Source organism: Bombina bombina, chromosome 8 (genome assembly GCF_027579735.1).
Source record: "Bombina bombina isolate aBomBom1 chromosome 8, aBomBom1.pri, whole genome shotgun sequence".
Classification (NCBI taxonomy): Eukaryota; Metazoa; Chordata; class Amphibia; order Anura; family Bombinatoridae; genus Bombina; species Bombina bombina.
Window position 1 is genome coordinate 248,944,062 of NC_069506.1, and position 16,024 is coordinate 248,960,085.

The following is a 16,024-nucleotide window of genomic DNA, read 5'->3' on the forward strand; positions in this document are numbered from 1 at the left end:
GAAAACCGAATATAAATAATAGTTTTACATTTTGCTCTGTTTATTTGGTTATTGACGTTACCCCATAAGGGCTTGATTACGAGTGGAATATTATAGTTTGAACACAAGCAATATTGGATTTTCAAGGTTGTATGCGCACAAGTTAGATTCTGCTTGTATTACAAGTTGAAAGTAAATGCAAATGTGTAAGTGCAATAGCGATATTTGCTAGAATGATTACCGTGAACTCAGAGCTCTGGTTAGCTGTTACGCTTGAATAAAAAGTTGCACTAACCACATTAAAAATACATATGTTAATAATATGTATTTATTAATAAATAGAACATATATTTCTATATGACGAACATTGGAATGGGAAATATTAATATTTTCATGTCGGGTTAGCGCACATGAGAATATGGTATCAGATTTGCACTTTTTTTTACACCTTTGACTTCTATGGGGGAATAGGTTATGATGCGTGCAATACTCTAATGGCTAGATTATGAGTTTTGCGGTATGAGTGAAAAAGCAGCGTTATGGCTCTTTTTCACTACCGCTGGTATTACGAGTCTTGCAGGTATTTTTGTACCGCACACTTTTTTGGCCGTAACGCAACGTAACTACCGCAGCTCTCAAAAAGTCCTTTTTCAATGGGATTTCCATAGCGCCGGTATTACGAGTTTGCCTGTCCGGCCAAAAAGTGAGCGGTATAGCCCATAACTAAAAGATCCGTACCATAAACTGAAAGTCAGTAGTTATGGCTTTTATGTTACAAAGCTGTAACATAAAACTCATAACTAAAGTGCTAAAAAGTACACTAACACCCATAAACTACCTATTAACCCCTAAACCGAGGCCCTCCCGCATCGCAAACACTAAAATAAAATTATTAACCCCTAATCTGCCGCTCCGGACATCACCGCCACTATAATAAACATATTAACCCCATAAACTGCCGTACTCCCGCATCGCAAACACTAGTTAAATATTATTAACCCCTAATCTGCTGCCCCTAACATCGCCACAACCTACATTACTGTTATTAACACCTAATCTGCTGCCCACTAAATCAACGCCACTATACTAAAGTTATTAACCCCTAAACCTAACCCTAAGTCTAACCCTAACACCCCTAACTTTAATGTAATTAAAATAAATCTAAATAAAACCTACTATTAATAACTAAATAATTCCTATTTAAAACTAAATACTTACCTATAAAATAAACCCTAAGCTAGCTACAATAAAACTAACAGTTACATTGTATATATCTTAGGTTTTATTTTTATTTCACAGGCAAGTTTGTATTTATTTTAACTAGGTAGAATAGTTACTAAATAGTTATTAACTATTTACTAACTACATAGTTAAAATAAATACAAACTTACCTGTAAAATCAAACCTAACCTGTCTTAAACTAACACCTAACCTTACACTACAATTAAATAAATTACATTAATTAAATACAATTAACTAAATTACAAAAAATAACAACACTAAATTACACAAAATAAAAAAGAAATTAGCAAATATTTAAACTAATAACACCTAATCTATTAGCCCTATCAAAATAAAAAAGCCCCCCAAAATAAAAAAAAAACCATAGCCTACACTAAACTACCAATAGCCCTTAAAAGGGTCTTTTGCGGGGCATTGTCCCAAAGAAATCAGCCGTCGGAAGAAGAGGATGCTCCGCGCCGGATGTCTTGAAGATGGAGCTGCTCCGCGCGGGATGGATGAAGATAGAAGATGCCGTCTGGATGAAGACTTCTGCCCGGTTGGATGAAGACTTCTGCCACTTTGTTGAGATGGATGTCGGGTCTTTGAAAACTGTAAGTGGATCTTCGGGGGTTAGTGTTAGAAAGGTCAGGCAGGGTTCAGCAACAGCAAGGCAGTCCAGAGGTAAACCACTAGAATGGTCAGGCATGCAGGGTTCGGCAGCAGTATATAAATCCAGCAGTTAAGGGGTAAACAGGCAGAGTGGTCAGACAAGCAGAGTTCAGCAGCAGTACATCAATCTAGCAGTTATGGGGTAAACAGGCAGAGTGGTCAGACAAGCAGGGGTCATTAACAATATAACAGTCCCACATACATTAACACCCAGGAGAACAGTAATTAACCCCAATAATTGGGCAGTGATAGGTAGCAATAGAGTCACTTACATAGGCACAGGATTCGCGCCACAGGAGATCCTGACCGGCTTCTGAATGGAGGGAGCGTGCAGTGATGACGTCACCACCGCACGCAGACAGGAGCCGACTCCCCCCTAGTCAACGAGCAGCAGGTGCCGCATCCCTAGCAACAGCTAGAGTGGCACAGCGCGACATAGAACCAGAATCAGCCTCAAAGGATGAGCAGTATGGAATTTGGAGACCAAAGATGGAGCATGCACATCATGGGCAGGAACCCAGGAATGATCAGGAACAGAGTAACCTTTCCAATCTACCAGATACTGCAGTTGTCTGTGCCTGTATCTGGAGTCCAGGATCTTAGCAACCTCATATTCAGGGTCACCATGGACCAGGAGCGGAGGAGGAGGAGCTCAGAGCCGGGTATATCTATTCTTGATGTAAGGCTTAAGTAGTGAGATGTGAAAGACTGGGTGTATGTGCTGGGTTTTTGGCAAAGCCACTTTGTAGGCAACAGGAGACAGTCTTTTCAGGACTTTGTAAGGACAGATAGACCTAGGCCCCAATTTGTGACAGGTTTGATGTAGACTAATATGTCAAGTAGAGACCCAAACATGTTCACCTACTGCGATGGCATGTACAGAAGCTCTATGATGATCAGCAAACTTTTTATATCTAGAGACAGCTGAACGTAGCTGAGAGCGAATACGTTGCCAATGAGTGGTGAGTTCAGTAATGTGTTGGTCTGCAGCAGGAACCCCAATGGACTGAGCAGAAAGAGGGAGGACACAAGGTTGATACCCTGCTACGGCTTGAAATGGAGAACATTGAAGAGAAGTGTGCCAATGAGTGTTTCTTGCCAGCTCAGCTAGGGGTAACAACTCAGACCAGGTGGTATGGAGTGCGTTAACATAGGCTCTAAGGTACGCTTCAAGATCCTGGTTTACTTTCTCATGCCTAGATTTTGAGTTCTATGTTAGCCTTAAAAAGCAGCGTTAAGGGGTCCTAACGCTGCTTTTTAACGCCCGCTAGTATTACGAGTCAGGCAGGTACAGGTGTACCGCTTACTTTTTTCCGCGACTCAAGGCTACCGCAAATCCCCTTACGTCAATTGCGTATCCTATCTTTTTAATAGGATTTGCCTAATGCTGGTATTACGAGTCTTGGAAGAAATGAGCGGTACAGCCTCTACCTCCAAGACTCCTACCGCATAAAAAAGTCAGTAGTTAAGAGTTTTATGGGCTAATGCGGGAACATAAAGCTCTTAACTACAGTGCTAAAAAGTACACTAACACCCATAAACTACCTATTAACCCCTAAACCGAGGCCCCCCCCCACATCGCAAACCCTATAATAAAATTACTTAACCCCTAATCTGCCGACCGGACATCGCCGCCACCTACATTATACCTATGAACCCCTAATCTGCTGTCCCTAACATTGACGACACCTATATTATATTTATTAACCCCTAATCTGCCCCCCCAATGTCGCCGCCACCTACCTACACTTATTAACCCCTAATCTGCCGACCGGACATCGCCGCCACCTACATTATACCTATGAACCCCTAATCTGCTGCCCTAACATCGCCGACACCTATATTATATTTATTAACCCCTAATCTGCCCCCCCAACGTCGCCGCCACCTAACTACACTTATTAACCCCTAATCTGCCGACCGGACATCGCCGCCACTATAATACATGTATTAACCCCTAAACTGCCGCACTCCCGCCTCGCAAACATTATAATACATTTTATTAACCCCTAATCTGACCTCCCTAACATCGCCGACACCTACCTACAATTATTAACGTGATGTGAAAGGTGTGGGGAAATAGTGCGCTGGTTTAAATAAAGTATCAAACCTCTTACAGTGTTTTAGATCCTTCAATCTAAAAAATGGTAAGCCGTGAAAAAAGATTTTGTAAGGGCGCTAATAGCTGAAGATACTTGTGTGAAAATATTTACATATCTGTGATAAATATCCGTGATAAATGTCTAATGGTTAGGTACTGAATAAATCAAAAAAGCTTCTGTCAAAAATAGGGTAATTTATTTGATAACAATAGTTTTTTTAAAATTTAAAATTTAGAGACGTCTCTAGCACAATTTGGTCAAACATAAAAGTAGTACTCATTAGTACTTCATGAGAAATATTAGTTTACTGCTTATTAATATTTTTTGTCGGTCACAGGAAGGAGATCTATTGGTGTGTGACTGAGCAATTTACTAAAATCTCTCATGAATTATTCAGAGTTCATAAGATTACAAATTGACATCTGTTTAAAACAACAATTTAAAATAACACATAACAGCTTGATAAACTTTTAGTGTGTAAGATGGAGCTTGAAATAGGGCTGTGCATAAAAAGGAGAATTGTATAAAATTATGTCTCTATACCGGATTAGGTCAATCCTTTGGCTGTATTTGTATCACAGCGTGCTTTCAGAGATAATTATCGTGTCCATATATGTGAACCAAAAGAATGTCCAGTAATCATATACTGATATTAGCCTTAAATTGCAGTTTGTAACTCCCATACAAATTGTACCTTATCGTGTGCGTGAGCAACAACAGGGTATCCTGTGCGTCCTGCGGCTCAGTTCTTCTGGCAGTATCCTCGTGTTGTTGGCGTCTGACGTCACACCCGATGTATGGGGGCTCGACTTGCGCCTGCCAATCACTGCTTGGCGGATCGTTAGTGTACAATGTTTCTTCTTGTATCCAATATTTTGTACTTCTCAGGTACCGGTCAGTAGAGATGTATATATTGGAGATGAATTCACCTGCACTTAGTGCTATTTGCACGCAGGTTCCGATAACACTTGTCTTTGGTATCTTATAGTGAAGATCAACCCGGGTTGGTTCAATCGGCTCAAAGAATAGTGGAGTCAGGTATACAGTCTTTTACTTCTACGCGTTTCACTCCCTCCAGGAGCTTTATCAAGAATGATTTGGACTGTTTAACTCCTCTCTTTAATAGATGTATCCTGTTTCCCATTGGTTCATCGTAAACCCATAGTTAAGGTGGTATGGTTTGTTTTAGTGCACCAGCCTCTTTATACATTGCTCCATTGTATTGCTTCTAGAGATTAACATCAAGCTTAGCATAAATTTGACCAAACATATTTGGATATTAAAAATTGACCAAACGTATTAAAAATTGAAAAAATATAAACAATACTAATAGGTGTAGGAGTGCGGAAAATACATTTGTTGGGAAATGAATTATTGTGTTAGGGTAAATGAAGGTTATATTTCTCTAATCAAGAAGAAATGATGAGATATCGAGCTCTGAATTTAGGCCTTTAGGGAATAGCGTATCAAATTTAAAGATATACTCTGCTTCTTTTAGGAGCAATTTCTTCTGTATGTCCCCACCTCTCCAATGTTTTTCTACTTTGTATATGCCCCAGTATGACAAATCTTTTGTATTACCCTTATGTATAGTTTTAAAGTGTTTATAGAGGTGCGTATCATCTGTTTCATTCTCTATATTATTAAGATGTTCCCTGATTCTATCTCTCAGAGTTCTCTTAGTTTCTCCAAAATAAAAAAGATTGCAAGTGCATTTTAGGACATAAATGATACCTTTATGTGAGCATCTTATAAGTTCTTTAATTAGTATGATATTGTCAGGACCTCCTATCTGAATTTTATTGGATTTATTACTGTGTCTGCATGGAAAAAAAACTGTTAGCTTCTGTCCATGAAGATCTTTTTGTATTAGTTTTTTGTTTTTGGATTTTCTTAATTCACTGGGTGCAAGGGCTGATTTTAGGTTACTTGCTTTTTTAAAGACAAAGCTGGGGTTATCTGTTACTTTTTCTCCCAGGATATTATCCTCCTTAATGAGGTGCCAGTGCCTTTTTATAATTTTTTTCACCATATTATGGTCAGTGTGGTAATCAGTTATAAAAGGAATTTTTATTCTATTTTTCGTCTGTATTTGTTTTTTCTTTGTATACTAGTAGTGATTCCCTATTAGTATTTTTTGCCCTTTCTAATGCTTTTTTGGTATGTGTTGTGTTGTAACCTCTTGAGTTGAATCTTTCAATTAATGTTCCAGCCTGGTCCTCAAAATCTGTCATCCTAGAACAGTTTTTTCGTACTCTGAGACACTGCCCTATTGGTATATTGTCTTTCCAGGCGTCCAGATGACAACTTTTGGCATGCAGATAATTATTACAGTCGACTTTTTTAAAATGTGTTTTAGTCTCTATCTTATTACCCAGTGCCATAATTTCCAAATCCAAAAATGTAATTGACTCTTTACTTTGGTTATGTGTGAAATGCAGACCAAAATTATTTTGGTTCATTTTTTCAAACATTTTAATTAGATCAGTTTCTGGCCCTTTCCAAATTATTATAAGGTCATCAATATATCTTTTATAGAGTACAAGGTTTGCACCATAGCCACCGGATCCGAAGAAACTTTCTTCCCAAAGACCCATAAAAAGATTGGCGTAGCTAGGTGCAAACCTTGTACCCATTGCTGTTCCTTCTATTTGGAGATAGAACTTATTATTAAAGGAGAAATAATTGTTCTCTAGGATAAATTTGATGCTCATCAGAATAAATTCCTTATGTATTTCTGGCATATCTGTGTCTTTTGTTAGATAGTGTTTGATTGCCTCCAATCCCTTTTTGTGGTCTATCACTGTGTACAGTGACGTTTTTGTAGATATCCATCCACATATCTTGAGAGATTGGAGGAAATGGAGTCAATCCCTGATATGATGGGCCTACCAGGGGGATCGATTAAGCTCTTGTGAATTTTTGGTAGAAAGTAAAAGATCGGTATTCTTGGATTTTGAGGAGTAAGATATTGATATTCTTTTTCATTTAAATTTAACCCTATACAGTCAAAAGGGAACTATCTAGATACTTTTGAAAAACTAGTGCTCAAAGACATTAAAAGATGTAATCCCCCACAACCAAAACAGTTCAACTTAAGCCTGAAGGAAAAAGCTATTATTAATAAACTACAGAATAATAAAGAGTTAACTATAAAATCTGCAGATAAGGGCGGCGGTATAGTCGTGATGGACACTACAAAATATCTTATTGAAGCCCATAGACTCTTAGACAATACCACAACATATAAAAAACTGGATCTTAATCCTGCAAATAAATATACACAAATATTAAATAAATTGTTGGTAGAAGGTAAAAGATCAGGTGTATTAAATGAAAAAGAATATCAATATCTTACTCCTCAAAATCCAAGAATACCGATCTTTTACTTTCTACCAAAAATTCACAAGAGCTTAATCGATCCCCCTGGTAGGCCCATCATATCAGGGATTGACTCCATTTCCTCCAATCTCTCAAGATATGTGGATGGATATCTATAAAAATATGTAACAAATTTAAGTTCCTATTTGAGGGACTCAACTCAAGTACTTAAAGGGACATGACACCCACATTTTTTCTTTCATGATTTAGAAAGAGAATGCAATTTTAAACATCTTTCTAATTTACTTATATTATCTAATTTGTTTTATTATCTTGATATTCTTTGCTGAAAAGCATATCTAGATATGCTCAGCAGCTGCTGATTGGTTGCTGCACATAGAAGCCTCGTGTGATTGGCTCACCATGTGCATTGCTTTTTCTTCAACTAAGGATATCTAAAAAATTAAGCAAAATAAATAATAGAAGTAAATTGTAATGTTGTTTAAATTTCTATTCTCTATCTGAATCATGAAAGAAAGATTTTGGGTTTAGTAGCCCTTTAACATTCTAAATACTTTCCAGTGGGAAGATGATATGTATCTGGCCACCTGTGACATAACGTCACTGTACACAGTGATAGACCACAAAAAGGGATTGGAGGCAATCAAACACTATCTAACAAAAGACACAGATATGCCAGAAATACATAAGGAATTTATTCTGATGAGCATCAAATTTATCCTAGAGAACAATTATTTCTCCTTTAATAATAAGTTCTATCTCCAAATAGAAGGAACAGCAATGGGTACAAGGTTTGCACCTAGCTACGCCAATCTTTTTATGGGTCTTTGGGAAGAAAGTTTCTTCGGATCCGGTGGCTATGGTGCAAACCTTGTACTCTATAAAAGATATATTGATGATCTTATAATAATTTGGAAAGGGCCAGAAACTGATCTAATTAAAATGTTTGAAAAAATGAACCAAAATAATTTTGGTCTGCATTTCACACATAACCAAAGTAAAGAGTCAATTACATTTTTGGATTTGGAAATTATGGCACTGGGTAATAAGATAGAGACTAAAACACATTTTAAAAAAGTCGACTGTAATAATTATCTGCATGCCAAAAGTTGTCATCTGGACGCCTGGAAAGACAATATACCAATAGGGCAGTGTCTCAGAGTACGAAAAAACTGTTCTAGGATGACAGATTTTGAGGACCAGGCTGGAACATTAATTGAAAGATTCAACTCAAGAGGTTACAACACAACACATACCAAAAAAGCATTAGAAAGGGCAAAAAATACTAATAGGGAATCACTACTAGTATACAAAGAAAAAACAAATACAGACGAAAATAGAATAAAAATTCCTTTTATAACTGATTACCACACTGACCATAATATGGTGAAAAAAATTATAAAAAGGCACTGGCACCTCATTAAGGAGGATAATATCCTGGGAGAAAAAGTAACAGATAACCCCAGCTTTGTCTTTAAAAAAGCAAGTAACCTAAAATCAGCCCTTGCACCCAGTGAATTAAGAAAATCCAAAAACAAAAAACTAATACAAAAAGATCTTCATGGACAGAAGCTAACAGGTTTTTTTCCATGCAGACACAGTAATAAATCCAATAAAATTCAGATAGGAGGTCCTGACAATATCATACTAATTAAAGAACTTATAAGATGCTCACATAAAGGTATCATTTATGTCCTAAAATGCACTTGCAATCTTTTTTATTTTGGAGAAACTAAGAGAACTCTGAGAGATAGAATCAGGGAACATCTTAATAATATAGAGAATGAAACAGATGATACGCACCTCTATAAACACTTTAAAACTATACATAAGGGTAATACAAAAGATTTGTCATACTGGGGCATATACAAAGTAGAAAAACATTGGAGAGGTGGGGACATACAGAAGAAATTGCTCCTAAAAGAAGCAGAGTATATCTTTAAATTTGATATGCTATTCCCTAAAGGCCTAAATTCAGAGCTCGATATCTCACCATTTCTTCTTGATTAGAGAAATATAACCTTCATTTACCCTAACACAATAATTCATTTCCCAACAAATGTATTTTCCGCACTCCTACACCTATTAGTATTGTTTATATTTTTTAAATTTTTAATACGTTTGGTCAAATTTATGCTAAGCTTGATGTTAATCTCTAGAAGCAATACAATGGAGCAATGTATAAAGAGGCTGGTGCACTAAAACAAACCATACCACCTTAACTATGGGTTTACGATGAACCAATGGGAAACAGGATACATCTATTAAAGAGAGGAGTTAAACAGTCCAAATCATTCTTGATAAAGCTCCTGGAGGGAGTGAAACGCGTAGAAGTAAAAGACTGTATACCTGACTCCACTATTCTTTGAGCCGATTGAACCAACCCGGGTTAATCTTCACTATAAGATACCTAAGACAAGTGTTATCGGAACCTGCGTGCAAATAGCACTAAGTGCAGGTGAATTCATCTCCAATATATACATCTCTACTGACCGGTACCTGAGAAGTACAAAATATTGGATACAAGAAGAAACATTGTACACTAACGATCCGCCAAGCAGTGATTGGCAGGCGCAAGTTGAGCCCCCATACATCGGGTGTGACGTCAGACGCCAACAACACGAGGATACTGCCAGAAAAACTGAGCCGCAGGACGCACAGGATACCCTGTTGTTGCTCACGCACACAATAAGGTACAATTTGTATGGGAGTTACAAACTGCAATTTAAGGCTAATATCAGTATATGATTACTGGACATTCTTTTTGGTTCACATATATAGACACGATAATTATCTCTGAAAGCACGCTGTGATACAAATACAGCCAAAGGATTGACCTAATCCGGTATAGAGACATAATTTTATACAATTCTCCTTTTTATGCACAGCCCTATTTCAAGCTCCATCTTACACACTAAAAGTTTATCAAGCTGTTATGTGTTATTTTAAATTGTTGTTTTAAACAGATGTCAATTTGTAATCTTATGAACTCTGAATAATTCATGAGAGATTTTAGTAAATTGCTCAGTCACACACCAATAGATCTCCTTCCTGTGACCGACAAAAAATATTAATAAGCAGTAAACTAATATTTCTCATGAAGTACTAATGAGTACTACTTTTATGTTTGACCAAATTGTGCTAGAGACGTCTCTAAATTTTAAATTTTAAAAAAACTATTGTTATCAAATAAATTACCCTATTTTTGACAGAAGCTTTTTTGATTTATTCAGTACCTAACCATTAGACATTTATCACGGATATTTATCACAGATATGTAAATATTTTCACACAAGTATCTTCAGCTATTAGCGCCCTTACAAAATCTTTTTTCACGGCCTACAATTATTAACCCCTAATCTGACGCCCCCAACGTTGCCACTACTATAATAAAGTTATTAACCCCTAAACCTAAGTCTAACCCTAACACCCCCCCTAAGTTAAATATAATTTAAATAAATCTAAATAAATATACTATAATTAAATAAATTATTCCTATTTAAAAATAAATACTTACCTATAAAATAAACCCTATTATAGCTACAATATAACTATTAGTTACATTGTAGCTATTTTAGGATTTATATTTATTTTACAGGCAACTTTGTATTTATTTTAACTAGGTACAATAGCTATTAAATAGTTAATAACTATTTAATAGCTACCTAGTTAAAATAATTACAAAATTACCTGTAAAATAAATCCTAACCTAAGTTACAAATACACCTAACACTACACTATCAATAAATTAATTAAATAAATTACCTACAATGAACTAAACTAAAATACAATTAAATAAACTAAACTATATTACCAAAAAAACAAACACTAAATTACATAAAATAAAAAAAATTACAAGAATTTTAATCTAATTACACCTAATCTAAGCCCCTTAATAAAATAAAAAAGCCCCCCAAAATAATAAAATTCCCTACCCTATACTAAATTACAAAAGGGCTTAAAAGGGCTTTTTGCAGGGCATTGCCCCAAAGTAATCAGCTCTTTTACCTGTAAAATAAAATACAAGACCCCCCAACATTACAACCCACCACCCACACACCCCTACTCTAAAACCCACCCGATCCCCCCTTAAAAAAACCTAACACTACCCCATAGAAGATCACCCTACCTTGAGCCGTGTTCACCCAGCCGGGCACCGATGAGCCAGAATAGGACACCCGGAGCGGCAGAAGTCTTCATTTGATCGGGGCAGAAGAGGTCCTCCATCCAGCAGAAGTTTTCATCCAAGCGGCATCTTCTATCTTCATCCATCCGGCGTGGAGCGGGTCCATCTTCAAGACATCCGACGCGGAGCATCCTCTTCTTCCCGACGACTAACGACGAATTAAGGTTCCTTTAAATGATGTCATCCAAGATGGCGTCCCTCGAATTCCGATTGGCTGATAGGATTCTATTAGCCAATCGGAATTAAGGTCAGAAAAATCAGATTGGCTGATGTAATCAGCCAATCGGATTGAAGTTCAATCCGATTGGCTGATTGGATCAGCCAATAGAATTCACCTCGCATTCTATTGGCTGATCCAATCAGCCAATGGGATTGAACTTCAATCTGATTGGCTGATTACAGTGATGTCGGGGGCGGCAGTTTAGGGGTTAATAAGTGTAAGGTTAGGGGTGTTTAGACTTGGGGTTCATGTTAGGGTGTTAGGTGTAGACTTAGAAAGTGTTTCCCCATAGGAAACAATGGGGCTGCGTTAGGAGCTGAACGCTGCTTTTTTGCAGGTGTTACGTTTTTTTTCAGCCAGCTCAGCCCCATTGTATCCTATGGGGAAATCGTGCACGAGCACGTTTTTCCAGCTTACCGCGACCGTAAGCAATGCTGGTATTGAGGGTAGAAGTGGAGCTAAATTTGGCTCAACGCTCACTTTTCTGAGGCTAACGCAGCCATTTAGAAAACTCGTAATACCAGAGTTGTTTAAAGGGAGCGCTGGAAAAAAAAGGAGCGTTAGCCCCGCAGGTTTTTACCGAAAAAACTCAAAATCTAGGCGTCAGTTAGTCCATTGGTCTGAGGATGGTAGCCAGAAGACAAGGAAACAGTGGTTCCAATCAACTTACAAAAGGCTCTCCAAAAGGTAGAGATGAACTGTGGACCTCTGTCGGAAACAATATTCGCACGAATGCCATGAAGTCGTACCACATGCAAGAGAAAAAGAGACAATAATTCTTGGGCAGAAGGCAGTTTGATTAGGGGTACAAAATGAGCCAGTCTGGAAAAGCGATCCACCACAACCCAGATAACTGTCTGGTGGTCAGAAGGAGGAAGGTCCACAATTAAATCCATTGTTATGTGTGTTCATGGTTGTTTGGGAATAGCCAATGGTTGGAGCAAGCCGGGAGGCAAGGATTGGGGAGTTTTGTTGGCAGCACAAGTTGTTCAGGTTTTCATATAATCCTGAGCATCAGACGTCATAGTAGGCCACCATATGTGTTGGGAAAGACGCTTAAAAGTCCTTGTCAAACCAGGATGTCCTGAGAGTTTACTATCATGATCCCAGGACAGCACAGGAGTTTGCAGGTTCAGAGGTACAAAAAAATAAAAAAAAAGGCTACAGGGTTAACAAGGTTAAAGAATCCCTTTGGGTTAGAACTGCTCCAGCCCCTATCTCGGAGGCATCAACCTCTAAAGTGAACTGTAGGTCAGGTTCAGGATGGCGGAGCACAGGAGCAGAACAAAATGCCTTTTTTTAGACGAGTGATGGCATATATTGCCTCAGGGGGCCAATGTTTACAGTCTTTGTTCCATTTTGTCAATTCCGTGAGAGGAGCGACTGTTTGAGAAAAGTTATTTATAAACTTGCAGTAATAATTCGATAACCCCAAGAATCTCTGTAATTCCTTTAATGAAGTAGGTTGAGGCCATTCTAAAACTGTGGTGAATTTAGCAGGATCCATGGCAAAACCTTCTTTCGAGATGACATAACCAAGGAACTGGATCTGAACTTGGTCAAACTCACATTTTTCTAGTTTGGCTACAAAAGAATTGTCTCTGAGAAGTACCTGTCTCACATGCTTATGATGCTCCTCCAGAGTGGAAGAGAAAATAAGGATGTCATCCAGGTAGACACTGGGGAGTCAGCCGAACAGCTCTGAAGCTTCGGCTCGCTTACTATTGCACTGGATGTGCAATCTCCTTTGTGAGTATTGAATTGTTTATGCTGTTTTTGGTTCTATCCATTTAGAACTTGCTGCACCAAGGGCGCATCTCTTTTTTGTCTTTCAGGACTCGTGCTAATTACAGGTAGACAAATGACAGTGTGATTGAGGAGGTCTCGCAAGACATCGTCCCAGCAGGAGAGGAGGAAGGGCGAATGAAAGCTTTATCTAGGTTCTCTTTGATATACTCCTCTATAGATTTGGTTTCAGCTTTGTAGAGAGGATAAGTCCTCCCTTTAGGAAGTGAGGCTCCGGGAAAGAGGTCAATTTTGCAGTCATAAGAACGGAGAAGTGGCAGTACATTGTCTGCATTTTTCTCAAACACATCTGCGAAGTCTGCATATACTGAGGGAAGATTTGGAGGAGCCTGTATACTGGCTATGGGGATGTGGAGCAGAGGAGTTACTTTAGCAAGGCAGGAGTGGAAACAGGAGGTACCCAGGAGGTCAGTAGTCCTTCAGCCCAGTCAAACTGTGGATTGTGTATATGAAGCCAAGGAAGACCAAGGATGGCAGGCTGTGCTGGGGAATGAATGACCTCAAACTGCAGCTGTTCGGTATGAAGGACTCCCATAGTCAGGGTCAGGGGATGCTGACTCAAAATGGATCAACCCTGAACCAAGGGGGGTGCCATCTAGAGTAGTTATTTTGAGACAATGTCTTTTCTGCAGAAGAGGCAAGCCAGCTTGAATCAAAAAACGGTGATCCAGAAAGTTTCCAGCTGCCCCTGAATCAATGAAGGCTTGAGTGTGGACAGTATTCTGAAGGAAGGTAAGGGTAACAGGTACCAGAATACGAGAGGAGTGAGTAGATTTAGCAGTGATCATGCTTAGAGGTATCCCAGCATTTACCCATAAGAAATTGGCTTTTCCCGACCGAATTTCACAGTTCTTTAGTTGGTGTGTGTTAGATCCACAATAAATGCATAGTCTCAATCTCCTTCTTCTCTGTCTTTCTGACTCTGAAGGTTTGAAGGAGGAAAGATCCATGGGTTCCTCTACTGAGGTAACTGGAGCTGTTGAAGGGGTAAATGATACTGCAGAAACCAAATGAATAGAAGGATGGGAGGGAAGGACCCTCCGAGTTCTGTCTCTCTCAGCTTGTCTCTCCTGGAAGCGAGAGTCCAGACTGATACAAAGTGTTATAAAGTCATCCAAAGAAGAAGGAATATCATGATAAGTGAGTTCATCTTTAATGCGTTCATCCAGACCCCTCCTAAAGGCTGCCTTGAGAGCAATGCCATCCTAAGTGGTTTCAAGTGCCAAGGTGTGAAACTCAAAGGCGAGTTGTGCCAGTTCTATTGCCCTGGCAGAGATCCAGGAGAGAAAATTCTGCAGCAGAAGTTCAGCAAGAAGTCCCAAACACAGAAGATAATGCAGAAATGAAAGCATCAGCATCATGCAAGAGTGGAGCGTTCTTTTCCAAAAGGGGAGAGACCCAGGCTAGGAAAGGAAACCATAAAGATGACCCTTGATTGGAGAGACTGAAAGGTGCGAGGATCGTTACAGAAGTGCAGCCTGCACTGGTTAAGAAAACTCCTACAATCAGTAGTACCTTCATATTTGTCAGACAATGGTATCCGGGGGAATGCTTCAAGAAGCAGGGGAAGGAGCCGCAGTACTAGGAGCATAGACTGGCGGTACAACAACAGGAGTGGTATTCCTTGCTGCAACTAGTGCAGAGAGTTGAGCGGTTATAGCCTCTAGTTTGGAATCCACACTCTGCAACTGTGTGTTATGGGTTCCCAACATTTTTCCCTGAAGATAAACCGCTCTTGCTACCTCATCTGGCTCCATGGCCCAAGTATAATGTAATGCTTGTGGGATATTCCATTATCAGACCAAACTCGGCAAGTCGTCTTGTTATCCCAGCATCGAGCTGGAATGCTAGGGAATATTCCAGAGCAGAGAAAGTTCGCAAGATGAGGTAAGTGGCACTCACCACAGACAGGATAGTCCTTAGCGGCAACAGGCAGGAAATCAGAGAAAAACAGTTCAGGGGTAAACCACCAGAAAGGTCAGGCAGGCAGGGTTCGGCAACAGCAAGGCAGTCCAGAGGTAAACCACTAGAACGGTCAGGCAGGCAGGGTTTGGCAACAGCAATGCAGTCCAGAGGTAAACCACTAGAATGGTCAGGCACGCAATGTTCGACAGCAGTATATCAATCTAGAAGTTAAGGGATAAACAGGCAGAATGGTCAGACAAGCAGAGTTCAGCAGCAGTAAATCAATCCAACAATTAAGGGGTAAACAGGCAGAGTGGTCAGATAAGCAGAGTTCATCAGCAGTATATAAATCCAGCAGTTAAGGGGTAAACAGGCAGAGTGGTCAGATAAGCAGAATTCAGCAGCAGTATATCAATCCGGCAGTTAAGGGGTAAACAGGCAGAGTGGTCAGACAAGCAGAGTTCAGCAGCAGTATATTAACCCAGTAGTTAAGGGGTAAACAGGCAGAGTGGTCAGACAAGCAGGGGTCAGCAACAATATAACAGTCCCACATACAATAACACCCAGGAGAACAGTAAGTAACACCTATAC

The 16,024-nt window shown here is 39.1% G+C and overlaps 1 protein-coding gene across 1 annotated transcript in view; it reads left to right on the forward strand.

Moving 5' to 3' along the window:
- The window catches only part of LOC128638163 (sialoadhesin), a 140,269-nt gene that overhangs the window by 16,119 nt on the left and 108,126 nt on the right, over nucleotides 1-16,024 (forward strand). The gene's annotated exons all lie outside the window — the stretch shown is intronic.